Raw genomic sequence first — 27,643 nt, forward strand, 5'->3', positions numbered from 1 at the left:
TAATGAACATTTAGGTTGCTTTCTGCTTTGGGGCTGTTATGGGACATGTTCTATGGACATTTGTGAACCCCTCCTCTTTATATGTTCATATACACTTCTTTTCTTGATTTGTATTTAAAAGAAAGGGTGACTCCTGGGTCACATAGAAACTGTATGCTCAGCATTTTAAGGAACCATCAGCTGATTCTCAAAGTGGCTACAGCAATTTAATATTCCCAGGCCAGCAGTATATGGCTAGAGATGAGGCCCATAGGATTAGGAGTGAAGTACAATTTAGTCAGGGGAACAAAACCTGCGGCCCCTAGGCAGGTAGGGGTGGCCCTTTCCACAGAGCCTGAGAGGGCCAAGGGAAGCTGAGAAAGGGCTTGGAGCCGCTGAAAACCAAGAATTTCAATAGCAGCAGCAGCAGCAGCAGCAGCAGCAGCAGCAGCAGCAGCAGCAGGAGCAGCAGCAGGAGCACCTCCCCGCCCCCAGGAAGGAGCCCAAATGGTCAGATGAGATGGCTTCAAGAATACAGGCATTTGCCATGTACAAGCCTGATTATCTTAAGTTCAATTCCCAGAGTCCACAGGGGAAGAAGAAAACGGACTCCTGAAAGCTGTGCTCTGACTTCCGTGTGGGTGCTGTGGCTGGCACACACACACACACACACACACACACACACACACACACACCAAGTAGATGGCCCATATATATGAAGGAAGTCAGGGGAGGAGAGCCCTGCTTAATGTCAGGCGGCTGGACAGAAAGTCTTCCAGAGCAGCGTCTTGGCCATGAGAGAATTAGGGATACTCCACTGGAAAGAAGGCTCAAGAGCTGACAGGATCTGAATTCACAGGTGGACCCTAAGGTCCCTCTAGACCAGGTGCCCTGTGCCCAGGACTGCATTTGGGGAGGATATGTCCTTGGTCAGGGCCCTGTTCAGTTCCATCCACATTGAATCATCTTCCTTTGGGAAGGCCTGAGGCCTAGAGCGACTCACTCCCACTTACCTTCTGTTTTGGGGACTCCAGTCCAGCCCACTGACACAGCAGAGTGGGTGGCTAGCCACCTTCCTGAGCACACCTGTTAATTGGTCTCTCTCTACCCTGCCCTTGGAGGACTGAGAAGGTGTCTCTCTTCCCCAACTGGTACAAAGTACAGCTGGGTCCAAGCTGCCCTCTCCCTCGCTTGGTATTTATATTTCACGACTTCTCTGGGTTAGAGGAGGTAATTAACTGTTTTGGTTTAAAAGCCCTCCTGCTGAGTCACAGTCTGCGTGGGAGAATCAAAGTAAACAAGCAAAGTGGAACAGTGTCATCAAAGGAGTCCGCACCTACCTTTCTTCATTATGAGAAGGAGAACGCACCATTTGCCGCAGGGGCCGCAGATCACCGTTCGGGGCAGGATCCCGGTGCTTTCGTTCTTTTTAATGGTAAATCAAGAGTGATCGGTTCATAATTTAATGAGGCAGGCTTACCAAGGGTCCAAACATGCTGGAGATAACAGGCGCATCACCTGTGCCCTGCCTGAACCGTTGTAAGTGATGCTGGCAACATATTCTGGCAAGTGACCTCCTCTAGCTACACTGGGGGAAGGATGAAAAGTTTCCTCTTCATGTGAACATCAAGAACCAGTTATCTGGGCTGGGCGCATGGCTCATTTGGTGGAGTATTTGCCTAGCATGCTTGAGGACCTGGATTTGATTCCAACCTTCACAAACTGGGTATGGTGGGGCTCACGGGTAATCCCAGCTGTCAGGAGGCAGACGGGGAAGATCAGAAGTTCAAGGTCATCCTCAGCTACACAGCAAGTTTCTTGCCAACTTGAGTTACATGAGGTTCTGTTTTTTGTTTGTTTTAGGGTTTCTCTGTGGCTGTCCTGGAACTCATTCTGTAGACCAAGCTGGATTCGAACTCACAGAGATCCACCTGCCTCTGCCTGCTGAGTGCTGGTATTAAAGATGTGCACCACCACCACCCAGTTGGAGGTCAGCCTGGTTTACAGATCAAGTTCCAGGACAGCCAGGTCCTCACAGAAAAATAAACCAACCAACTGAATTTTAAAAATCTATTTATTATGATTGTGTGTATGTGCATGGCGGGGCGGCACACATGTCATGCACACGGGAGGCGCTTTTCCCCCTTCCACCTTGAAGTGGTTCTGGGGTTGAACTGAGGTCACCAGGTTCATGCAAGTGCCTTTACCTACTAAGCCATTTTGCCATCCCAAGAGCAAATTTTTTATTAAAGTGTAGTTTACTTCTATGTAGGAAGACATGATTCTCTACCCATCACCAAGGCTTGGAGGCATGTTGGGCCGCATCTCTCCCAGGAACAAACAGTGACACCGAGGTCAGAAATTCCTGTCTCTATGCCAGCTACTTCAGCAATACCTAAGGTGTTGACACAAAGAATCTGGAGTCCATCGGCAGGAAGTTATAGCAACACACTGGAAGAGGGAAAAATGCCCTGCGGTATGGCACAAGCAACCTTGCCAAGAAGCAAACCAGGCAGAGCTTCATTTTGGTGATTCGTTCTCCACTCCCTCTCTTCCCACAGCAGAATACCAAGCAAAGACGATTCAAATCTATTGGCATTCATTTGTCTTCCTGGCAGCCAGGAAGCAGGAGAACTTGGTGATGTAATCATGTGTGCATCAGCAGAAACAGACTATTTCCAGCAGTGCACCAAACTGGACCATGACTCTCCTGAACTACCTTTCTCACGGGCAAGGCCTTCAAGCTAAAAGAAATTAATACAAACAAACAAACAAACAAACAAACAAACAAAAAACCCTTCCAGACAAGAGATTGTCTCAGACAGGGCCTCATGTATCCAGACTGGTCTCAAACTTTCTACGTAATGGGGCGTGATTTTCAATTCCTCACCTCTGGCTTCCACCTCCTAAGTGCTGGGCTATCACAGGCTCAGTACTTTCTGCATGTTAGATAAGCACTCACTCAATTAACTGTGCTACATCCCTAGGTTGGAGCCTTTTTTTTCCCCCGTTTTGAGACATGGTCTTGCTGGAGCCTTGGATGGCCTGGAATTCACTATGTAGACCAGACTCAAGACTGTAGTGATCCTTTGTCACACATGGCCTCTGGAAAACTGGGATTGCAAGCATACGCCACTACACCTCGCTCACTCTGTTCCCTGTACATGGCAAATTTATAGGCATTTAAACGTTTTTACATTATTTAATAAGCATACTTGTCTGTGTGTGAGCAAGTATGTGTGCTGTGGCACACATACGGGGGTCAGGGGTCAACCTGAGGGATGTGGTACTCTACATCATACAGATTTTGAGGTCAAACGTAGATCATCAGGCTTGACAGCAATCCAACTTACCTTCTGGAGCACTGGGAGAGCTAATCCCGTTTTAGGTAATGCTGGGGGATCCAGTCCACACACGCTGAGCCATGCAGGGTACCAACTAGACTACATCCCCAGCTCTCCAAAAATACTTAATTTATTTTTAAAATTTTTGCATTTTTCTATTTTGTTGTATATGGGAGTTGGGGAGATCAAGTGTGCCACAGCCTACGTGTGAAGGAGGACAACTTTTGGGAGTTGGTTCTCTCCTGTGGTTCCAGGGATCCAGCTCAGGTCATCAGGCTTGGTGGTAAGCACCTGTGCCCACTGAGCGATCTCGGCTTCATTATTTTTTCCTAAAGAAGGGGAAGGCTTTGATAACTGCGGTCTGGTCACCACAGAGGGCTGTCCTCTGGGACCACCCACACAGGCAGTGGCTTCGCTTCCTAGCCTGCCAATGAGTGCTGTAGAGTACGCGGGAAGAGCCCTGTTAGGAGCGCACCAACTCCCACGCACAGCATCCTCTCTAATTAACCTCCCCCACCCCCGTGAATGCTACCGAAACAATGGCGGGCTGGCAGCACAGTTGGTTTTCCCCATGTTTCCCCTTTTCCCGGGCCAGCCCTTCTCGTCCGCTCCTCGCTTCTCCCAGGCAGCTTTACTGTTCCCTCACTGGTGCCAGCAGCCAGGCGAACTGCGCGACCACTTGGGTTTTCTTTCCTCTTCCTGTGCCCAGTAAATTTTCATAAAGCGTTTAACGTGAGAACGAGCAGGTTAATTTCCCGAGTGGCGAACTCAGAGCCCGGCACCACTGCCATGATTTGGCTTCTGAGGCCAGGACCTCGGCCTCAGAGGCCAGAAACCTTGCCAGATCCTTCTCTCAACAGCCCCAGGTGCAATTTAGCAGAACAGATTGTGTGGACGCTGGATGGCCTGTGTCACAATAAAATGGTGTCCTTTCTTCCTGTGAGATGGAGACGGAAGCCTCTTGGGCTGGCACTTCAGCCAGCAGAGGCCTCTGGACATGCAGGACAGGGGAGAGTCATCCCATCTGGCCACACACACCTGGCCTCAGGAACATTCAAGTTCTGACAACATCAGAGCTCCCCACCAGCCCTGCCATATCACACCATTGTTCTCTCTAACTGTAAGTAGGGCAGGAAATCCAAAGACTTATATTAATATGCAAAAGATGGAATAATCATAAGGAAAATTGTAAACTCTTTGAGTCTGGCCTTTAATATACACCCAGCTGGACTCTGCATGGAACCTTGATGGGGAGTGACCTGTGAAGCGGACAGTAACTCTGTTGTGATATTTAGGTGTGGGCTCACCCAGCAATGGCCAGGCTGCCGGAGGAAGATGCTGTGGAGAGAAGTCAGGCTTCACAGCTAGACGTGTAAAGCTCAGGGAGGAGAACAGCCTGTCCCTGAAGGGAGTGAGACAGTGAGTCTTAGAGAAGGCCAGGCTGGAAGCCCAAGTCCCCAGGTACAGTGACTCTAACCTTGGCGATAAACAGGTAATAACTAGAACAATGCTTTCTAACTGATGATGGAGTTCCATCCTTAGACAAGTTAAAAGGTCAGATACTTGGGCGGCTAAGGCAAGAAGAGTATCATGAGTTCAAAGCCAGTCTGGGTTATAAAGAGAGACAATAAATAAGTAGTCATAATTTAAAAAATGCATATCCTAGCTCCGACCTACAGACCCTCCCGTCCTAGGAGCATGGCACACTGTGGAGAGCTGACTATGTCTCGTAGGGTCACGGGGCTGACTAGAAGCTGCTCTCAATGTCTTCATAACAGTCCTGGAGAAGAGTCAGTGCAGATTTGATTACCCACAGCCACCTCAAAAACAGAGAGGTTCCAGGAACTGAACTCAGGCCATCAGGCTTGGTGGCAACTGCCTCTACTCACTGAGCCTTTGGAAAGCACAACCCGTTACGTTGGGTACACAGGACGGGGGCACAAGGTCGCTGGCTCACATCTGGGCAGATCAGAGTGCAGAGAACTTGTATGCCAACATCCAACTGGTCTCATCTTTTTAAAATTCTGTCTGGGGCCCCAGCCCATTGGATGCCATCGCCCATACTCAAGGTGGGTCTTCCCTCTTTAGCTAAATCTCTCTGGAAATGCCCTTGATAATGCACCTAGAGATGTGTCTCCTAGGGAATTCCAAAAGTTGACAATGGTTATTAACATCACAGCAGGAAAGGCATGGAGGCTGGAGTGGGAAGCGTGGAGGCTGGTGTGGAGGACGGACGGCTGGAGCGGGAAGTGTGGAGGACGGACGGACGGTTGGAGTGGGAAGTGTGGAGGACGGACAGCTGGGGGAACTTGTAACAGGAATGGGCTTCTTATTGAACAGTGACAAGACTTGGGGTACAGGGACAGTTTAAAACCTTACACCTGTCAGCCAGGCATCACGTACTAAAGATGCTATGGTCTCCCTAAACAGTGCTCCCAACTGGAGACCATCAGCCTGCACGGACAGTTCACACCCAAATCGTAACAACCCCTTTATCAGGAGGATTTAACTGTTTCCTGGTTTTTGCTATCAATCTGTTTGTTTACTTCATTCAAGAGCTTTCCTGAATACACTCTGGATTAGACTCTGTTTTAGGTAATGGAGAGAACAGCTCCCTACCTACATGGAACTTCCCCGTAGTCAGGAAAACAGCTAATCAACAAGAAAGTCAAACTAAGAACAACTTTGGTGGAAAGTGACAAAGTAGAACAAATTCTGTGATGGGACTGAGAGCGCCGAGGGACTGCGGGCGTGGAGACAAGATGGCAAACAGCTCCTTAGAGGGTGTGTCATTGGACTGACACCTGAGCAATTATAAATGAAGCCATAACAAAGATCTTAAATCATAGAGCATAGAGCACGTGTGCAGACAGCTGCTGAGGACACATCCTAGCAGTACAAACACTGCTCACTCCAGCCCCAAAGGAATGGACGTGAACCTCCAACTTTACAACCTTCCTCTAATCCAGCAAAGGAACCTGCAAGTCTTGTCTCAAGTCACCACTGTGCCTGCAGACTGCCCGCACAAGCAACTGCATGATCTCTTCACCTCACTGTGCCTCTGTGCTGTGGATATTGTTCTATATAAATAAAACACTGATGGCCAATGACCAGGCAGGAGGTAGGTGGGACAAGGAGAGAGGAGAATTCTGGGAGGCGGAAGGCTGAAGGAGAGACACTGCAGCCACCGCCAGGAGAAGCAGCATGTGAAGACGCCCGTAAGCCACCAGCCACGTGGCAAGGTATAGATTTATAAAAATGGGTTAATTTAAGATAAAAGAACAGTTAGCAAGAAGCCTGCCACGGCCATACAGTTTATAAGTGATATAAGCGTCTGAGTGATTATTTTATAAGTGGATTGTGGGACTGCGGGGCTTGGGGAACCTGGAGAGAAGCCCTCCAGCTACAAATGGTGCCCAACGGCACGAGTTTCCACCTTAAACCTGAGAATATTTAATAACCAATTCTAAACAGAGCCAAAACCAGGTTCCTGCTTCTTGTCTCATACCGGCAGCTAGATGCGGCAAAACACAAGTTTAGACACTGGCGGGTTCCTGGCGGGTGCGTTTGACCGGCAGTATGGCGGAAATGAGGCATCTGCCAGCGGCAAATTAAGCTGTGTGGTAGATTTAGTCTTTACTAGTATTTAAAAAAAAAAAAAAAAAAAAAAAAAAAAAAAAAAAAAAAAAAAGAGGTTTCTGGGCTACACGCTGCTTTGATAAAAGCTTAGACCCACTATTTCTGAGACTTGATGACTCCCAGAGCTGGCAGAAAACGTACCACTGCCATGTTGGGAAGCTGAAGTGGGCGGAGCCAGCAGCCACAGCTCCGTTTCAGGCTTACAATGGTACAGTTTAAAGCAATAGGCTCAAGGCTCAAGGTAATATAAAACATAAGCCACATAAAGATGGCTACCACACAGAGAATCTGGATTATGTTCTCTTTGATATTCATAATTAAAGAAAAACATTTGATTACAAAAGCTGTTGAGTTATGCCAAAATGTATATTTTAAAGATACCTTGACTTCAAAATTTGGATATAAGGATATGTTACTTTGGAAAAGAGGTTCTGCTTTTGTTTCCACAGAAAGCCAGAGGCTGTGGACTTGTTCCAGATTAAGATACATCAGGTTTCACCAGCCAAGACCCCCTGAAAGGTCTCCGATGACACCATGGCCCAGATGATCCAACATCCAGAGCGGTTTCAAGGCAACTGGTTCAAACAATACAGCCTCACGGACTACCCCATAGGTCTAAAATTTTCTTTGCATCCCCATAAGATACAGCGCCCCCTCCAGCAGGAAGTAGTAAGACATGCTACGCCCAAATTCCCAAATATACCAAGCTGGCTTTAGAGGTGGAATTGGCTCACTCCCCCTCTAAACCCAGACATATTGCTTTAAAAAAAAATGGTTAAGAGATTCTTGTGTCCCAAATCAGAAGAGCCCTCTGGTGTGGGACAGAGAGAAACCAATATTTTTATTTAAAACAGGTTGATTATAAATGTGATCTCTTTCTAAAAAAGAAAAGGGGATATAATATAGATATATAGGAGGATATGGAGATGATAAGATAAAAGGATAGATTAATGAACCTACTTTTAAAGAACAACTTGCTTAAAATGTTTTACATTGATATAGATTTTAGTTTATGTTTAAAATGTTTTACATTGATATAAATTTTAGTTCATTGATACAAGCTTGGGGTTGGTTTTGCTATACTGTATATATATATATATTTCTATTCTTGTTTGAGGTATTGTGTTTGTATAACTCATTTAAAATTGTAATGGATAATTTAAAAATAGATTAATAATTAGTCATCTATGATAATCATATCTGTAGCCATGTTAGTTAAGTCTTCTAGGTATACATAGATATATTTCAGATAGATAGGTAATCTTCAAACACTTCATAGACCTAGAGAATATGGCATTTAAATAACTTAGAATTCTGTTGACATGAGACACAATTGCTCCTGGCTGCACCAATTGATCCCGAGAGAATGTTGGGCTTCTAAGACATTTCCATTTGGAAGTTTGTCTTTTGGCACAAAATGGCCTACTGGGCAAAGAACTGCCCTTGCCTTGATGGCTGACAGTACAAATGCAATGCTCTCCTTTCTGGACAAGCGGGACACAAGGAAAGCGACCACTGTACTCTGCCAAGACAGGGTAAGATGGTCTCTTAAAATTCCTGCTTCTAAAAGTGGTCTGTCAGATACTCTAGGCCTGTAGCCAATTTGAATGCACCAACAATGCTGAAAAACATTAGGTGACTGTCCAGGCTGCCAGCTGTCTTGGTCTACTCTTGCAAGATTCCCGAAAGTTGCTTGCATCCACCTACCATTTCTCAGGTACCATTATGTTCCTTCTCAGGTCTTTGATGTGGTTGAAAACTAGATAGTTGTAATTTCCTCAGTTATGATAAAAGATAAGTTAGATATAAAACCTTAAATTCACAAATATAAGATAGATAGGACATCTTCTTTAATATTGTAACTATAATTCTTGCTTGGTAATTGTTTTGTTATATGTAATTTTACCATGTTAAAGTTAAAACCTTCCTTTTTAAAAAAAAAGAAAAAAGGGGAAGTGCTGTGGATATTGTTCTATATAAATAAAACACTGATGGCCAATGACCAGGCAGGAGGTAGGTGGGACAAGGAGAGAGGAGAATTCTGGGAGGCGGAAGGCTGAAGGAGAGACACTGCAGCCACCGCCAGGAGAAGCAGCATGTGAAGACGCCCGTAAGCCACCAGCCACGTGGCAAGGTATAGATTTATAAAAATGGGTTAATTTAAGATAAAAGAACAGTTAGCAAGAAGCCTGCCACAGCCATACAGTTTATAAGTGATATAAGCGTCTGAGTGATTATTTTATAAGTGGATTGTGGGACTGCGGGGCTTGGGGAACCTGGAGAGAAGCCCTCCAGCTACACCTCTGTTTCTTCATTTCAGGAGATATTAGGGGTCAGGGATGTAGGTCAACTGGTAGAGTGTCTGCTGACATGAACAAAGCTCTGAGTTCCATCCTCATCACCACACAAAACTAGGCATGGTGGTTTCATGTCAACATGACACAAGCTAGAGTCATCATAGAAGGGGAAGCCTCCGTTGAGAAAAGGCTCCATAAGATTGGGCTGCAGGCAAGCCTGTGGGCATTTTATTAATTTGTGATTGATGTGGGAGGGCCCAGACCATTGTGGATGGTGCCATCCCTGGGCTGGTGGTCCTGGGTTCTATAAGAAAGAAATCAGGCTGAACATGCTAAGAGGAGCAAGCCAGTGAGCAGTACCCCTCCCCAGCCTCTGTATCAGCTCCTGCCTCCAGGTTCCTGTCCTGACTTCCTTCCATGATGAACTGTGATATGGAAGTATAAGCCAAATAAATCCTTTCCTCCCCAAGATGCTTTGACTAAGGTATTTCATCACAGCAATAGAAACCCTAACTAAGACAGTGGTGTACGCCTGTAATCCCAGCACTCTGGAAGTGGAGACAGGAGGATCAGAGAGGTTCAAGGTCATCTCAGCTATATAGTAAGTTTGAGATTCCATCTCAAAAAGGGAGCAGGGGTAACAACAGCATCTGATGCAGGTAATAAAGTTCGATATAAATACTTAATATTTGTTATATTATATATGTATACACACACACGCTTACTTTAACATGTATAATAAAGTTGATTTTTCAAGGTTGTGCAAATTTGAACAACCACCTTCTCATGCCCACCCAGTTGGGGTGGCGTCTAGGCTCATGCTAGCATGACCCAACACTCTCACTCCAGAACCGCAACCACAGTGGGAATTGAGCATGTAGCTCTAGTGTCCATGATGTCCAGCCCAAAGGAAAGGCCAGGGGGCTCTCTCAGAATTGAGATGCATCCCTAAAAGAGGCCAGTCTACTCACAGAGCCCCATGGGTAGGGCTCAGTATAAACTTTCCTCAAATATGGCATGGTGGCATTTAAGCAAAGAGCATAATGGTGAGATGGCTTAGTGGATAAAGGCACATGCTGACAAGTCTAATGACCTGAGTTTGATCTCCAGGACCCCACATAGTGGCAAGAGAGACTGACTCCAACAGATGTCTGAGCAATCGTGTGCACATGCACTTGTGCATACACACACACAGCAAACAAAATGTTTCAAGGGAAAAAAAAGAAGGAAGAAATAGGAAGGCAACTATCATTTTTGTCCTTTCTTCCTGAATCGGCTCCCTACAACTGAAGGACAAGGTTGTCCTGACCCTCTAAGACACAGCCAAAGAAGAACTGGAAGGATAGGTCTTGCTAAGCTTCCCACTTATTAGTCAGTCCCTTTGTTCATCATACTTCTGCTCGGCTGTCCACTTGGCATCAGACCCAATCCTAAAAGCATAATCTTCCCTGCTATGTGGGCCCACAGAGACTCCATAGTGTGGCCTTATTCCACCTTGACTCAAGGTCAGAGAGTTCAAGCTTGTTTTGCCCCACAAGGCTGCAAAATAGGATGTTTTGGCCAAAGGCATGGCTACCAGGTGTCTTATACTTCAAGGCCTAATTACAGGATATTTTGCTGTAAGGCGTGGCTACTAGATGCTTTAAGAATTAAGGAAGTATTTATACTTGTCTGGACTTTGTACTTGAGAGGCGGAGGTCTTTTGTCCCTCCCCTTGCTGGTTTATGAAAAGCTCATGAGGAATAAACTTGAGGTGACTGTGGTATTGACCCTCCCGATGCTCTTCAGTGTCTCTTTTTCTTTTATGTCTACGTCTCTATTTTTCACATCTATAATTTCTTAATCCTTACTCCTCTCTTCAAGGACTCTTTGATAGTCTGGCAGGACCCAGCACCCTGCTTCTTTGAGTTTTAATGGATGAAGTCTCCTTTAACTGTTAGCATTAGATGTCAACTTGATGGCATATATAACCACCCGGAGACGGGCCTCTGGGCATGTCTATGAAGAATTGTCTGGGTTGGGACCTGGGCTGTGTGAATGGAGAGAGGGCTGAGCAGCAGCAAGTGTTCATTGCTCTCCGCTTCTTGGTTGTGGTTGCGATGTGGCCATCTCTCTCAAGCTCCTGCTGCCTTGACGTCCCCATCATGATGGACTGAACTGTGAGACTGAACTTGGACCTCACCAAACAGCTAGACTGGCTATCTAGCTATCTCCAGGGACCTACCTGTCTCTACCCCAGCTCCTTCCATTTCCACCGCTGTTCTCTCCTCTGGCACTGGGATTACAGATGTGTGCTGCCACGCTGAGCTCTTCACACAGGTGCTGTGGATCTATACTCAGCAAGCAATTCACTGCCTGAGCTGTCTCCCCAGACATTCATCTGGATCCACTATTAATGTTTTTTTCCCATTCAATTACTACCAGAAACCAATAGCTATCACAACATCCAAGGTCCTAATTCTGGCTATGACAAGTGGCAAATGTCTAGTTCAAAACAAATTGGAAACATCACTTAGAATGTAAGCTCAGGACTCTAGAGCCCTGTCTGACCATCATATTCCTTTCCCGGTCATTTCCTAGACTCTGCTGAATTCTAAACACACTTGCCCAAATCCATAATGAGTCCTTGTCTAGGTATCTATCCCATCCATCCCAACATCTATTGACATAATCTGCCATTATGTTGATTTCTTCTATCTGATGAACAACTGGTAAGCATTTTTAAATGTTTGCTTAATCAAACTGATAGTAAGAAAAAGAAGTAAGTACACATAAGGGGGGGGGGCGGGAACTAAAGTAAGTTCTTTTATTGGAGATTATCCAAGGATATGGAAGCCTGGGCTAGGTGTGGTGGCTAACGACTGTAATCTCAGCACTCAGGAGGTAGGGCCAGGAGGATCTGCTGCAGGCTCAAGGCCAGGATGTTCTATATGGTGAGTTCCAGGCCAGACAGGGTTATATGGCAAGACCTTATTTTAGGACACAACCCCTCCTCCCCTGCCCCCAAACAAAAACTTAGGGAAGGAGAAATAAGTGATGGGTAACCTAGAAAGGTAGATCTGCTAGGAAGAATCAAGAACAATACCAGAGCCAGGGTAATGGATCAACAGATAAAAATGCTGCTAGAGTAAGAAAGCCTAATAACCCAAGTCCATACAATTCCTGTAACTCATATTGAAAAAAAAAAAAAAAGGATCAAGCATGGTGGTACATGACTTTAATATCAGCACTTGGGAGGCAGAGGCAGGTGGATTTCTGAGAGTCTGAGGCCACCCTGATCTCCAGGATAGCCAGAGCTACATAGTGAGAGACCCTGTATCAAAAAAAAAAAAAGTTGGCTGGGAGTGGTGGCACATGCCTTTCATCCCAGAACTTGGGAGGGAGAAGAGTTCAGGGCCTAGGGGTCTACATAGTGAGACCCAGTCTCAAAACAAGAGTAAACGTTACAGATAATGGTGGGAGGCAGAGAGATTTGTTCAGAAGCGTGCAGGACACCTAGATTCGAGCAGGCAACACAATGGCAGAGACAGTCAGAGGCACTGTCTCCAGAGTGGAGGGTGAGAGCAGCTCTACTGTAATGCTGTGGAATAACCCTTTTGTACACTGTGAATAGTGCTGCATTCATTGGTTAAATAAAGGGCTAACTAGCCAATAGCTAGGCAGAAGAGGTTAGGCAGGAGAGCCAGACTGAGAGAATGCTGGGAAGAAGAAGGGTGGCGTTGCCAGCCAGACACAGAGGAAGCAGGAGATGAATATGCTGTGCTGAAAAAAGATGCCACCACGTGGTAGAGTGTAGATAAGAAATATGGGTTAATTTAAGTTGTAAGAGCTAGTTAGTAACAAGCCTAAGCTATTGGCTGGGCATTTATAATTAATAAAAGTCTCCATGTCAGTTATTGGGGAGCTGGTGGTCCCAAAGAAAAACCCTACCTACATGACTCCTGAAAGTTGTCTTCGAACTTTCACACTCACACTGTAGAAATATGTTCCTACACTCACACATAAATACACACGGAGAAAAGAACAAAGACAGAGGAGACAGACAGACAGACAGGAGAGGATAGTTATGAGGCAAATATTTCCACAGTTTTCTTGATAGAAGTCAACCATCAAAGAAAGTTGTTTGTATGCTAAAATTGGATTGTGAAAGATAAGAACAAGATTTGCTGTTATTTAAAAACCACTCATTTGGAAAGAAATAGATCCAATGTTGTCATAAACACTGTGGCAATAAGCTGTTCAGCCTCAACTGTGAGCTATAAACGGGTACACACATACTCTAAAACCCAAATGCGGGCTGGGAGATGGTGCAGCAGTTAAGAGCACTTGCTGCTCCTGTAGAGGACCTGGTTTGGTTTCCAGCACCCATGCTTGGGGGCTCACAGCTGCCTGGAACTCCAGTTCCAGGGGATTTGATGCCTTCTGTCCTTTGCAGGCACCCACATTCATGAGTACACACAAAAAAAATATATAAAGATAAAATATTTAAAACTGAAATGAAGGGCATGTTGGAAGGGCACTTTTCCAAACATGAACTGGGATCTCTGAGAACAGGCCAGCAAATTCTAAATATGTCACAAGACATCAGAATTTTATTAATACCATTGTTCAATGAGACTGAAATACTTGAAAGGATGAGGTTGATTAAGAATGGAGATCTTGGGGCTGGAGTGATCACTCAGCAGTTAAGAGTTCTGGCTGTTCTTCCAGAGCACCCAGGTTCAATTCCCAGTACCCACTGGTACCTAACAGCCACCTGCAGTTTTCAGGAGATTAGATACCCTCCTCTGGCCTCTGAGGTACTAAGCATGCACACAGTACAAATACATACATTCAGACAAAACTCTCATACACACAAAATTAAAAAAATAACATTTTTTTGAATGGAGATCTAACACAGAAACCAAGCCATCAAAATAATGTTATTGAAGAAATATTAAAATGAAGCCCCTTACATTGATAGTGTAAGAAACAAACAAAAGGAACAAAACAAAAAGCTTGCATCAAAAGAGAGCCATAAATCTCATATTCCCATTTGATAATATTCATGTTGTAGAGGTGTGCTTTGTTTTTATTAGTCCTAAGACCAACCATGATGTCAATAGGAAAAAAGAGCTCGGAGCTTTGAGGGAAAGCTATCCATCTTCTGACACATCACTCGTTTGTATGAGTTTCCCATGGCTGCTATAACAAATCATCATGTAAAGATGCCTGCTGCCAAGCATGAGACCTGAGTTCAATCCCTGGGACCCACATGGCGGAAGGACAGACCTGACTCCTGCCAGTCATCCTCTAACTTCCACAGATGCACACAAACACCTCCCCAGCCCACCCCACCCCAAACAAATAAGAGGTCATTGTTAAGAATTTTAAAGAAAAAAGATTTACTCTCTCGGGGTTCCACAGGTCAAAAGTTTGAGCTCTAAATGCCAGCAGGCCTGCAGTCCCAGCTAGAGAACCTCTTGCCTTTTCCAATTTCCCTAGTGTATGGCAGACCTTGCAGCCACATCCTTCTGGCTTCAGACCTGATGGCTTCTCCTTGCATCTCTTATAAGGGTACTGTCAGGAGGTGGTAAGATACTAGAGGTGAGTTCTTCCTATTAAAATCCCTTCCCTTGGGCTGGGCATCGGGGTACACACCTTCAATCCCAGCATTAAGGAGATTGAGACAGGTGGATCTCTGTGATGTCAAGGCCAACCTAATTTGCATATCTTGTTCCAGGACAACCAGAAATACATAATAGAGAGATCCTGTCTCACTCTCCTTCCTCCTTCTATTTAGATAATGGCACCAGGACTATGTGGTGATATTTTATTTGTGATGAAATGTGATATTTTATTTGTATGTTAATAAATAAAGTTGCCTGGAGATCAGAGGTCAAATGGTCATTAAGCAGAAGTCTGGCAGTGGTAGCACACACCCTTAATCCAATCGCATGGCAGGCAGAGTCTCTGTGTGGTCAAGGACACAGCCAAGCATGGTGACAGGAGCGTTTAATCCCAGTACCAACCATAGAGACCTGGAGGTCTGTACAGACAGGCAGTGATGAGGAAGTCATGTGACTGGGCTTAGAGCCAATGAAAAGGCAGAACAGGAAAGCAATAAAAACGCAGGTTAGGCAGGAAGAACCTCTCTCTGGGTAAGAGAAGTCGGCAAGGTGGTAGGATAAGGTAGTCGTGCTGGGTGGTGGTGCACACACCTTTAATCCCAGCAGAGCCAGGTGGATCTCTGTGAGTTTGAGGCCAGCCTGGGCTACCAAGTGAGTTCCAGGAAAGGTGCAAAGCTACACAGAGAAACCCTGTCTCAAAAAAATTAAAAAAAAAAAAAAAAAAAGATAAGGTAGTCGTGGCTCTCTGATCTCTTTGGCTATTACCTCTGTATTTGGCTCTGTGTTTCTTATTTACTAAGACTGTTTAGAATTTCATATACAGGACTACTTGAGTTATTTGGCAGATCTCTAGGGATGTTACTGTGTTCCTGGAGACAGCTTGGGGCTCTCGCAGTTTCATGGACCTTAGAGGTGACTTGGAGTAACTCTAAACTCATACAACATGGCCACTCTGCAGCATTCCTGGCCCTCTGACACCTTAACTGTTCAGATGCTTCCACACTCACGTTTTTGTTCTTTGCTGCTTCCAATACTACATGTCTTGGGTAGACACGATACACACGTCACTCCCATCCTTTCTGCAGCTAGTCTGCCCACTCTGCTGCTCGTCTGCACTAGAAAGGCACCCAGAAAAGAGGAAAGGGCTGCATGCCATATGCGTGGAGCAATTCCACCTACCACGAACTCCCTCTTCTTTCAAGTCCCCGAGCTCCCTTCATTACTCAGTGAATGTGTTTCCAGACAGCTATGACCCAGAATCACAAAATCGAATAGTGTTAGGACTGAAGACAGGGTCACTATTATTTAGTTGTTTATCTTATTTTATTGTTCTCATTATTTGAGACAAGGTCTCATGTGTTATGGAAATGGTGAGAGACAGAACTTGGCGAGTTGGGCCAAGGTGCCCCAGTGGGTGAGGGAGACACGCCATGCAGACGCTATGGCGGGCTGCGGTGTAGAACAGTGGAAAGTCACTCATAACATGCAGACACATGTCCATGTGGAAGCGGGGGAGGTGCGTACTACCTCTGGTGAGATGGGGGGGGGGGAGAGCCAAGGGGGAGAAGTTTTTTCTTAAAGGAGACTTTATATAAGATGATGTCAGTATGCCAGACAGGTCCCCAAGGGGCAGTTCAGAATACTAACTAAGATCATGTAGCTAAGTTTGGCCTCAAACTCCCTTTGTAGCCAAAGATGACCTTGAACTCACCAATTAACTAGACTGGCTAGTCTCTAACTCTCAGCTCTGGCATTACAGACCTATGCCTCCACAGCCAGCTTTTACATAGGCACTGAGAACCCAAACTCATCCTTCTGATCGTTCAGCAACTGAATCATCTCCTAAGGCCCCTGGTCTTGAGCCTCTGGTCCTCCTGCCTCTATCTCCCAAGCTCCGGGGTTATAATAAGCATGTACCGCCATGCCCAATAGATCTAGGCATTTCTGAAACAAGAAGATAAAAGTCCCAGGGAAATCAACCAGAGACCTGAGGCCATGCTGAAGACATGACCGGGGCTAGAACCCAGGTCAGTGGGGCTCAGCCAAGTGCTTGCTCCACACCATGCTATACGTGGTACCGAAAGAGACACAAAGCCTGACCCCTTAGGCCTGGCATAACTCCATGGTGACATCCAAGGAGATGGGTAACTCAAAGAATAGTTTTGGTGACCATCTGAGAGTTTCCATTGCTGTGATAAACATCGTGACCAAAAGCAACTTGGGGAGGAAAGGGTTGATCACCTTATAGCTCGTAAGTCCATCACGGAGGGAAGTCATGGCAGGATTTCCGGGCAGGAACCTGGAGGTACTGAAGCAAAAGCCATAACTTTCTCTGCCTGCTTTCTTACACACCCCAGGACCACCTGCTCAGGAGGAGCACTGCCCACAGAGAGCTGGTTCCTCCCACAGTCATCAATCAAGAGAATGTACCACAGGTTTAGCCATGGGCCAATCTGGTGGAGGCATTTTCTCAATTGAGTTTCCATCTCCCAAAAGGACTTACCTTGTGTCAGGTTGGCATAAAACTAGCCAGCACAGTGACATCGGCCGAGTGTGAGTTCCCTGCACACGGCTCTCTGAACTCATGGGGCTTGAGCGCACTGATTAAATAGCACCTCTAAAACGACGGGTCTCGGATCAGCTGCCACGCTCAGGAACTGACTAAGGCTGAGCTCACCTTGCTCAGCCCCTCATCCTTCACCACACCCTCAGAGGAAGGGGAAATTAACTGAAACAAATGCCTGACTTCACCACTTTAAGCCAAAGCACCTCCTGGGCTGGAAAGCCAAGTCTCCTCATTTCCCAGGTACCCAAGATCCACAACAATAACCTTAGAAACAGACTTGTTTTTGCTTAAAACTCATCACTGTCTAGAAAATGAAGTGTTATCTCTTAGTAAGAGTATAGCCACCAGCTATCTACTCATAAATGAGAGAGACATTTTCTGGTTGATGCAGAGAGAGAAAGACCCAGATGGCGGATCCTTTTGGCATAGACTTCTCTGCTCTGGCTGTCTAATATGCTTCCTCACTGACTTAATCCTGTTTGTATCAGAACCATCATGGAAGTTTGCTTGTTTTGTGGGGGAAGACAAAAACAAAAAGGTTTTCATCTAAAGCATTCCCACCTTCTTCCTTTGGCACCAGGGTGCCCTACTGACTAAAAGAGGTAACCAAAGTGACCTGGATCCTCCGGTGAAAAGTCTTGAAGCTAGGTCCTGTGAAGGAGTTCACAGAACCCCTTCCTTGGGAACAGGATAGGAGTCTGCTACCCGGGCCAGAAAGGATACCTAATAAAGGTTCAAATTTTATTTTAAAAACAGGTTTTGGCATGCAGGAGGGAGCATGCTGCAGCACTGCCGGCTGCAGACTGAGTCCCTCGGGCCTGCCCTGTTCTTTCATGAGGAATCCCTGCCAATCTAGGATCTGTGAACGGCTTCTGCCAGCCAATCTCTAATTTAGCATATGTACAAAGCCAGTTCTTGGACACCACGATGGAGCCTGGCACCTCTGCAGCTCTCTGTACTTGCAATGTTCCCAGAGAAATACGAACAGCTAGCAGAATGGCAACCGGAAAAAGGCGTTCTAAATTCACAGATGAACCCTGGTATATTTTATATATGTGTGCGTGTATGTGTGTCTCCCTCCCGCTTCCCAACATAAACTTCCCCCATGCCTTCCCTTGTGCTTCTTTCATTTAGATGTTTCAATCTGGGATGTACTTAGCCAAAGCCGGCACGACAAAGATAAAACCCTGCTCCCCACTGAGAACATCTGATTTTTAAAATGTAAAAGTGCTGCTCTTTACAGAATAGGACATTTCCCTTTTAATGAGCTTCAAGATACACCCAAATAATTTGCAACTAGCAAATGACACCATTTCAGAGTACTTACCAATAATTCCCATGCACGAAAAACCAATTTGCTGAGAGGCCCACGCTAGTGGAACCTACAGTTTAAGGGACAAATGGGGGCTACTTCTGAGGGAACAGTTGTCACAGCCACGAGGAAATCTGCCTACCTTAGGCTTTTATCACGATCTTCCCCAGAAAACCTGCACCTGCAGCATGCTCATTTGACGGGCTAGTTGATGGGACATTTTGACTATTTCCTATGTACACATGAAACAAAATCTCTGAGTTGAGGGGAAGTAGAACCATACCACTTGCTCAAGCCGGTTTCTTCCAAAGCATGTACTTGTGACAACAGCCAAATTTGGACTATTTTGCTATGACCTCTACTCTCTTGCTCAACTGGCATCACCAGTGGAGTGAGTGGACCCTCCCGAGCCACATACCACCCTGACGTCCAGAGCTTCTGTTGGGATGATGTGAGTCTGAGCCTTGCATGGATCACTATAAATATTTCAGGATTGTGGCTGGTAGTTAGCCTCACATGTGATGCAGAAGCCAGGCTTGATGGCCCTGCCCTGGTGTGGCCTCCCCAGGTGGCAGGGGCTGAGAGCAGAGAGGGTACTGTGGCTGGCAGGGGGTAGAAGTACCTGCTGCCAGTGATTCTGAGTAGCCCCCAGGCTGATTAGTGACAAAGTCTGTCAGGCTCCTGAGGGGAGGGCCTGGCCGGCTCCTTTTGGCAGCAGGTATGATGGACATGCATGGAGTCCTGAGGCAGAGACCAGGGACGTTTCGTGTTTGTGGCTATATACTTCATCTGCAAGACCACCTGCCTAGTCTCACTGGAGGACTGCCATTAAGGGATGTCTGATGGCACCAAGTTCTCCCACCCCTCAGGGGCTCCACCCAAGCCAGACAGAAAGGCTGGGCAGCAGTGCTGGGAATTAGAGGGGATCGATATGTGTATATGGAATACTGTCACGGACAATTGAAGAGACTCACACGTCACCCCGCGGGGAACCACTATGAACTGAAGTCTGTGGTCAATGACTCTCACGGAACCTCAGGCCCTGGCTAGTCTGCCTGGTGTAACCAAAGATAAGGTCTGTGGCATTTGTGATTATTAGCTCTGCAGTGGCTAGAACATATGATTCTAGGGTAGGTCTCCAAAATAAAAAATAGCTACTTAAATGGGGAAGTTTTGTCACTCCCCAGTGAGCTTGGAACCTAAAATTACCACTTTTTCAAATTTAGCCTAGATAGACAGCCAAGTTCATTGCAAACCAAAGTCTATACATCTTGAGTCCCATTGCCTCTGCACCCTGAGTCAATCCCCAAGCTCAAGAGTGTACTGAGACTCCTTACTGATGGATATGTGTTCACACAGAGACAATTAGAGAATTTACAATTATGAAAACCAAGACAAATACTGAACTAGAATGTAGAACTGTTTGTATTTCGTTTATTGTTGTTGTTGTTTTGTTTTGTTTTTGAGACATGGTCTCATGCAGCCCAGGCTGATCTTGAACTCAGTAAGTATTGAGGATGACTTTTAACTCCTGATCCTTCTTACTCTCCCAATGGCTTCAGATTCTTCTTCTTCTTAAGATAGTGTCTTGCTATGCAATTCAGGCTGCTTGTGATTCCAAGTGTGCACCACCACTTCACCACACACACACACACACACACACACACACACACACACACACGAATCATGAGATGACAATGTAGTAAAAGTACTTGTTTGCTGAACATAAGGACCTGAGTTAGACCCCCAGAACCATGTGGTAGGAGACACTGCTTGTAGATGCCTGCAAGTTGTCCTCTGACCTCCTATGCTGATTAGTTTTCTATCAACTTGACGCAAGCTAGAGTCATTTGGGAGTCTATGGAGCATTTACTTGATGAGTGATTGATATGGAAGGGCCCAGTTCACTAAGCGTAGTACCAACCCTAGGCAAGTGATCCTGAATTGTATAAGAAAGCAGGATAAGTAAGCACTGAGGAGCAAGCCAGCAAGCAGCATTACTGCGTGATTTCTGCAATCAGTCCCTGCCTCCAGGTTCCTGCCTTGAGTTCCTGTGCTGACACCTTCTGATGATGGACTGTGGTGTGGAAGCCAAAGTAGAAGCCAAGAAAGTCCTTTCTTCAGGTCACTTTGGTCCTTGTTTTATCACAGCAATAGAGACCTTAACAAAACACCTTCACATGACTTCACGGCATGCACATGCCTCCCACACACACTAGATAAAGGTCATTTTTTAAAAAAGTACTTCAATTCTATCAAGCTAAGTAGATTTCCAAAAGACAGAAGTTAGAATATAATTTGGAGTTCACCTACAGGGTTTATCATTCCAGTAATGCAGCCCAGTTTTCCCAGTGAAAAGAGAAAATTCAAACCCAGAACTACTGTGTGTCGGGTTAAAACACAGTCAAAGAAAAACAGAATGTCTGGGCTGAGGGCAGCAGTATTAATGAAGGTACTCCAGGACAGTGCTACCAGGAGAGACGTAGGCAGATGTTTATTTTAAGGCACTGGCCATGATAGACTAACTCCTCTGCAATGTGCAGGGGAGGCTGGCAGGTTGGACATTGGGGGTGAGGGTTAGAGGGCATTCTCTTCTCCAAACCGACTAATAATGTTAAACCCACCTACAAAATACCTATTACTGAAGACAAGAGCCTAGCCAGACTGGCACCTGAAGTTGGCCAGGCATCACAGAAGCTTTCTTATCTAACCGTCTTTCTCCCTTATGGGTCTGTGGATACCCCTGCTCTCCACATCAGCTGTGGATCTACAATGCTTTATAGTCTTTCTTACCAGAAAGCCATCTGCATAGAATTTAGATGCTAAGCCCCTGTGGATGGTGAGCAGAAAGGGGAGGAGATGGAGGGAATAAGTTCCACCTACTGTAGCAGTTCTATTCTGGTTCTGCCAGGGTGCCTGAGACACAGATGCGTGGCAACCTGTGCTCCTCCCCACCCCACCCCCAATTCCTGCCTCTCTCTCACCTATTACTGTTCTTAAACATTCACCTAGTGTGACTATGGGGATGCCGTTTCTCAACATGGTTTGAACTCATGAACCAACATGATGTCATGCTGAGCTAACAGTCACAAATATTCACATCCTAGACTCACAAAAGCCCACCCCCATCACTAAGTGTTTGACAAATCTTTCCTGTCATAATTTTTACATTTATAGAATTATTTAAACAACAAATCATTCCTCATATAAAAGAAGACTAAGAATGTAGTTCTGTGGTATGGAGTTTGTCTAACATGACCAACGCCTTGGGTTACCTTCAACAGCACCATCATGGGGCAGGGGAAGAGATCTGGAATAAAATGAAGTGGCATCATTTTTATTCTTCTCTCTAATGTCACTAATGATGAGTAATATCTACCCAGCCCCTTACTGATAGAGTGCTTTCACGTACATTTATCTTTATCCCTGCAGCAGCCCTGAGAGGTTGATGCCATGGTCCTTGTCTGCAGATTAGGGCTCTGAGGTTCAGAGGGATGAAGAGACTTTCCTATGTTTGTTCTGTCTGACTTTGCTCCCAGCTGGGCAACCCAAACTCCTCAGGGTCCATTGCTGGTCACCAGCCCCACCTGCCAAGCCTTACTTTATGGTGTAACATAAATGGAGTTACACAAATGTGTCCGTCCAATAGGCCACTAAACATCCTTTGTCACAGGCCGTGCTCCTGCACATGGCCAGGCAGCCTTGCTCCCTTTTCTACCGTCTTTCTGGAATGCACAGAGCTCTGCTTGAGTCCGTGGGAGGTCACTGACTGGGAGGATGGGAGGACTGTGAATACATCCCATAACACAAAGACTTCCATTCCAATAAATAATTAGGAAGAAGTTCAAGGCTGCTTCCTCAGCTGATCCTCACCGGTTTAATCTGAGCCAATTCTGGATTAAATACTTCTGCTCAGTGGTTTTGACAGTCTCAGTCAGGCACATCCTGATGAAACTGGGGATGCAGAAAATAGTTTTTGATGGAGTGAGAAGATGAAATAGTTAGAAAGCAAGTCAACCAAGTGCATGAACTTCCTTGTGCAGACTGAGAGAAACAGGAAACAGAAAGAGGCAGGTGCACTCACATGAGTGTGTATACTTGTGAGTGACGGGGGATGTGTGTGAATGTGTGGGAGAGAGTGATGTAAGTGGAAAGGCGGGCCTGGGATGATGCTAATTAATTAGACTTGAAGATCTTGGCAGCAAGAGGTATGTTTATAAACAGTCTTCACTGAAACATACCTTTCCAACTATTGACGATCTTATTTGCCAGAAATCCCCTCTGGGATAATTATTCTGTACTTGCTTCAGTCCAAAAGTGAGGAGGGAAATACCAGTAAGTGAATGTAACCACCCTCCGCTCTAATATATAGTTCTGCCCAGAGATGAATGTTTCCAGTGCTCAGCCAATGAAATAAGGCCAACACAAAGCAATTTGCACAAGGGATTGATGGCAGGATGTTAGTCAGGGGCTTTTGGGCTGAAATCTCAGAAAAATTAGAACAGAGATAGAAGAAACAACATAATCCAAGTCACTCAGGAATCTATGAAGATAGAATAAATACCTCTGCAGACATGCCAGGTCATCACCCATAGACCCTTTCTGAGGAAGTGACTGGGGGAGGTACTCCCTTAAAATGAGGGAATAAACCAAGCAAGAAAAAGACATGAGATCCAACAAACAAAATCCCCAACTCAGAATAAGGCCTAAGGACTTCCCTAGACGAACAGAAGGAAAGCCATCAGGTAACAATTCAGTGAGCAACCAACTCAGATACATCAGAGATACATGCTGGGGAATTTATTGGTTACTTAATATATTTTGAGATATTTTATAATTCCCAACTCCTAAATGGAGCTGTATTAGTAATAGACACAAGTGAATGAAGCAAATTCAAAAGATGGTAAGCAAACTGTGATACATACAGACAATGAAATATTATTTAGCACTAAAAAGAAGTGATCTATAAAGATGGGCTGGGTGGGAGGGAGACACAGAGGAACTGTAAAAGCACATTGTTAAATCAAAGAAATCATCTGAAAATGCATTATACTATCTGATTTCAACTTGATGACATTTTAGAAAAGACAAAATTATAGCCCTCAATGGTTGCCATAGGTGAGATTGTTTACATAGTTATGTTATGTTATGCAGTGGACTATTAATAGTTATGTTAATATATTCATTTATGTGGAGAATGGTGATAGGGAAAAGGGTAAGAATTCATTCTTTTTCTTACAGAGATGGAAGTCAATGAGTATCTTTAAAAGGAAAATGAAGAAATAGGTGATAAATAATAGGGAGGGTGTACATGAGTCCCCTTTATGGGCACAAAGCTCTGCTGGTTAATTTTATGTGATGAGTGGACTGGGCTAGTGGCCCAGATAGCTGGTAAAACATTATTTCTAGGTGTGTCTCTGAAGGAGGTTTTGGAAGAGATTAGCATTTCTCTCAACAGTGTGGGTGGGCATCACCCAATCTGTTCAAGGCTGCTCAAGGCAAATAAAATGATGAATTACTCTCTCACATCCTCTCTCTCCTTCAGCTGGGACATCAATCTTTTCCTGCACTGGCCATTGAAGCTCCTGTTTCTTGGGCCTTTGGACTTTGTAGAATCTACCATGGTTCCCTGGCCTTTGGGCTCGACTAAATTACTCCAGTGGCTTTTCTAATTGTTTAGCTTACAGACCTTGGATCACAGAATTTCTTAGCCTCTGTGATGCTCTGAGCCATTTCCCAAAAGTCCCTCCTTACATAACCTTAAGTCTCAATGCTCCCCCCGCCTCCCTCCCTCCCTCTCTCTCTCTCTCTCTCTCTCTCTCTCTCTCTCTCTCTCTCTCTCTCTCTCTCGTGTGTGTGTGTGTGTGTGTGTGTGTGTGTGTGTGTGTGTGTGTGTGTATTCAGGGTGTCTGTGTCTGTTTTCAGGGACCAGGCTGCCAGTAGATGTTCCTTTCTTTAATTAAAGATTTATGCGTATGTGTGTGAGTATGCCACATGTATTCAGGTGCCTGAGAGGCCAGAAGGTATCAGATCCCCTGGAGCTGGAGATACTGATGATTGTAAGCTGCCCAGTGTGGGTGCTGGTCCTCTGAAAGAGCAGTGTGTGCTTGTTATCTGCTGAGCCCTTTCTCCAGCTCTGGTTCTACTATCTTTAATTCATAACTCCCAAATTCATCCCTCCCCCACTCTCTGCCTATTAGCAGTAAGGCTAATGAGGTAAAAAGAACACAGGAAGTGTCTAAGGTCTACCTCAGAAGTTACATACATCATTTCCATCCACATTCTGTTAGCCAAAATTTAAATCCAAGGCAATATATACCTGCAAAGGAATCTGAGGAATGTAACTGTATGCCAAGAGGAAGAGGGAGCAGGCTTGCTGATCTCTGCCACATAAATTCTCATATATGACCACACTGTAGTACCAGAATCAGAATCCAGATATTTCTATTTTAACTCAATAATAAAATTTCAAGCAGGGTGATGGTGGCGCACACCTTTAATCCCAGCACTCAGCAAGCAGAGGCAGTTGGGTCTCTGTGAGTCTAAAGCCAGCCTAGCTTACAGATCAAGTTCCAGGACAGCCAGGGCTACACAAAGAAACCCTATTTCAAAAAAAAAGACAAAAACAAAAAAAATTTAGAATATTATCTGAGCTTAAATATTCTCTCACCCACACAATCCCATAACATATATTAAAGATAAATAAGTATTAAAGAGACAAGTTCTACCTCCAAGAACATTCAATATATTAATACAACCTGATTCCTTTTCTAGGGAACATATGGTCACAATGAAAATCCAGGTTCCAGAGCGACAGAACTTGGTTCGGATCTGACTTGATAGAGAAAGAGTGAGCACCTGCCTAGATATCAGGGCCCTGTTTGCATCTCCAGTGTTAGGAATCTTCGCCTGAGCATTATCCCATTATCAGTGGGTAAGAGGAAAAGAAACCCTACCTGTAGCATTCAGGTCCAATTCCTGCCAATTCCTGAGATACCTCAGCCAGCAGGAGTTAGGAAGGACTGAGTTTTTGATCTTCCTTGGGGCCTGCCTAGTCAGGCCACTGTAATAAAACAGCCCGTCTGGAGGGCTGAGTAACAAAAAACATCCATTTCTCACAGTTCTCGAGGCTGGGAAGTCTAAGACCAAAGTGCCAGCAGGTTTGATGTCTGCTGAAGACCCACTCCCTGGTTCAGGGATGGTGCCTTCCCACTGTGTCCTCAGGGGCAGGGAAGTCTTTAGAATCTCTTTTATAAGAATACTAATAAAATGAGGTTACCTCATTCAAAAAGGCTCCACCCTCATGACCAAGTCACCTCTCAAAGGCCACACCTCCAAATGCTATCATACTGGGTATTTGTTTCCAACCCAAGGATTTTTAGGACACAAACATTCACACCACAGCAGAACTACAGCAGAGCAGGCCCCTGCCCAGCATGTCCTGCCTGAAGACAACTAGCAAAAACAAGGGTACAACTATTATAGAGCCACTCCTAAGCAAAAGCAGTCTGAAGATGCTGAGTGTGAGTATGTGTATCTTAATCTCAGGGAGGCAGAGACAGGCGGGTCTCTGAAAGTTTACAGCCAGCGTGCTCTACACAGCAAGTTCTAGAACAGTCAGTGCTACAAGGTGAGTCCTCGTCAAAAAGAACAAAAGTGCAAATCAAGCATCCTCAAAATCATCTCTTCAGCCAGCCCTCCTCCCCACTTTTGTTTTTTGAAACTGGGTCTCATGTAGCCCAGGATGACTTCAAACTCACTAAGTAGCCCAGGCTGGCCTTGAGCTCCTGATCTTCCACCCAAGTGCTAGGATTACAGGAATGTGCCACCACACCCAGCTGGGTACTGGAATTCTTCAAGAAGAAGGTATCTTTTTAGAAACTCATTTTAACAATCACTTTTGACACAGATTAAAAAGCTACGAGTCAAAAGAATTACCTTCTGGGTAAAGTCAAAGCCAGTGTGGGCTGGACCAGGGTAAACTACAAGGTGGTGGGGATCAGCTCTGCTCTACTTCTGTTGTGGTTTGAACATTTGTGTCCTTCCCAAATCCATGAGCTGAATCCTGATATCCAGTGTGAGAGCATCTGGAGGTGTGGCCTCTGAGAGGCAACTAGGTCATGAGGGTGGGACACAGGAATAAAGTTGGTGTCCTTATAAGATAGAGTCCAAAGAGTTCTTAGAGCAAGACAAAATCTCTTTTCTCTGTAAACAAAGTATTTAGAACGGACAGATGTTAGCAGCTAAAGGTGGAAGAGGGGACTGTGGTCCATGGTGACAGCCCAAGTGTCTATTTTGAGCAAGTCGTAGTACTACCATGCTGCTTCCAAAGACGGGGAGTCAATGGGGCAGCCCTGTGGCTCAGGTAATTTACAGTGAGACAGACTATGTACTTTCTACATGCCAGGCACCATGTTGGTCTTATATGGACACCTGCTAATTGAATCCTCATAACTTCTGTATATGAAAGCTCCTCACTATCCCCATTTCACAGATGAGGATGTCCAGTGACAGTCAGACAAGACACAGAGACAGAATCTGAGTTTGTCTGACTGACTCCCATCCCATCCCATCAGCCCCTAATACATACTGCCCATGTGCACTGAAGACCTCAGCACCAACTCCTGAGGGGACATGGTTTGTGGTCAACTAACAAAGAGCAATAAAAAGCATCCCAGAAATGCAAAGTGCTCTGTAATCTGACCTAGCCCCACTAAGGACAGGATCTTTAGCAAATCGGGAGGGGGGGGGTGGTCATATTTTTTTTTCTTCATATTATTCACTTTTTTCCCCTGGAACAATAAGGAAAAAAATGTTTTTTGCATGCAGAAGTTTAAGGCAGAAACAGTGCTGTCTCTACCTCCTAATCCAAAAAGAGGAAACCACAATCTTTCTTC

At 45.3% G+C, this 27,643-nt stretch overlaps 1 protein-coding gene across 5 annotated transcripts in view; it reads right to left on the reverse strand.

Moving 5' to 3' along the window:
• Clybl (citramalyl-CoA lyase) overlaps window positions 1-27,643 on the reverse strand; it is a 239,019-nt gene that overhangs the window by 39,451 nt on the left and 171,925 nt on the right. The gene's annotated exons all lie outside the window — the stretch shown is intronic.

The sequence above is a fragment of the Peromyscus leucopus genome, chromosome 9 (assembly GCF_004664715.2).
Source record: "Peromyscus leucopus breed LL Stock chromosome 9, UCI_PerLeu_2.1, whole genome shotgun sequence".
NCBI lineage: Eukaryota > Metazoa > Chordata > Mammalia > Rodentia > Cricetidae > Peromyscus > Peromyscus leucopus.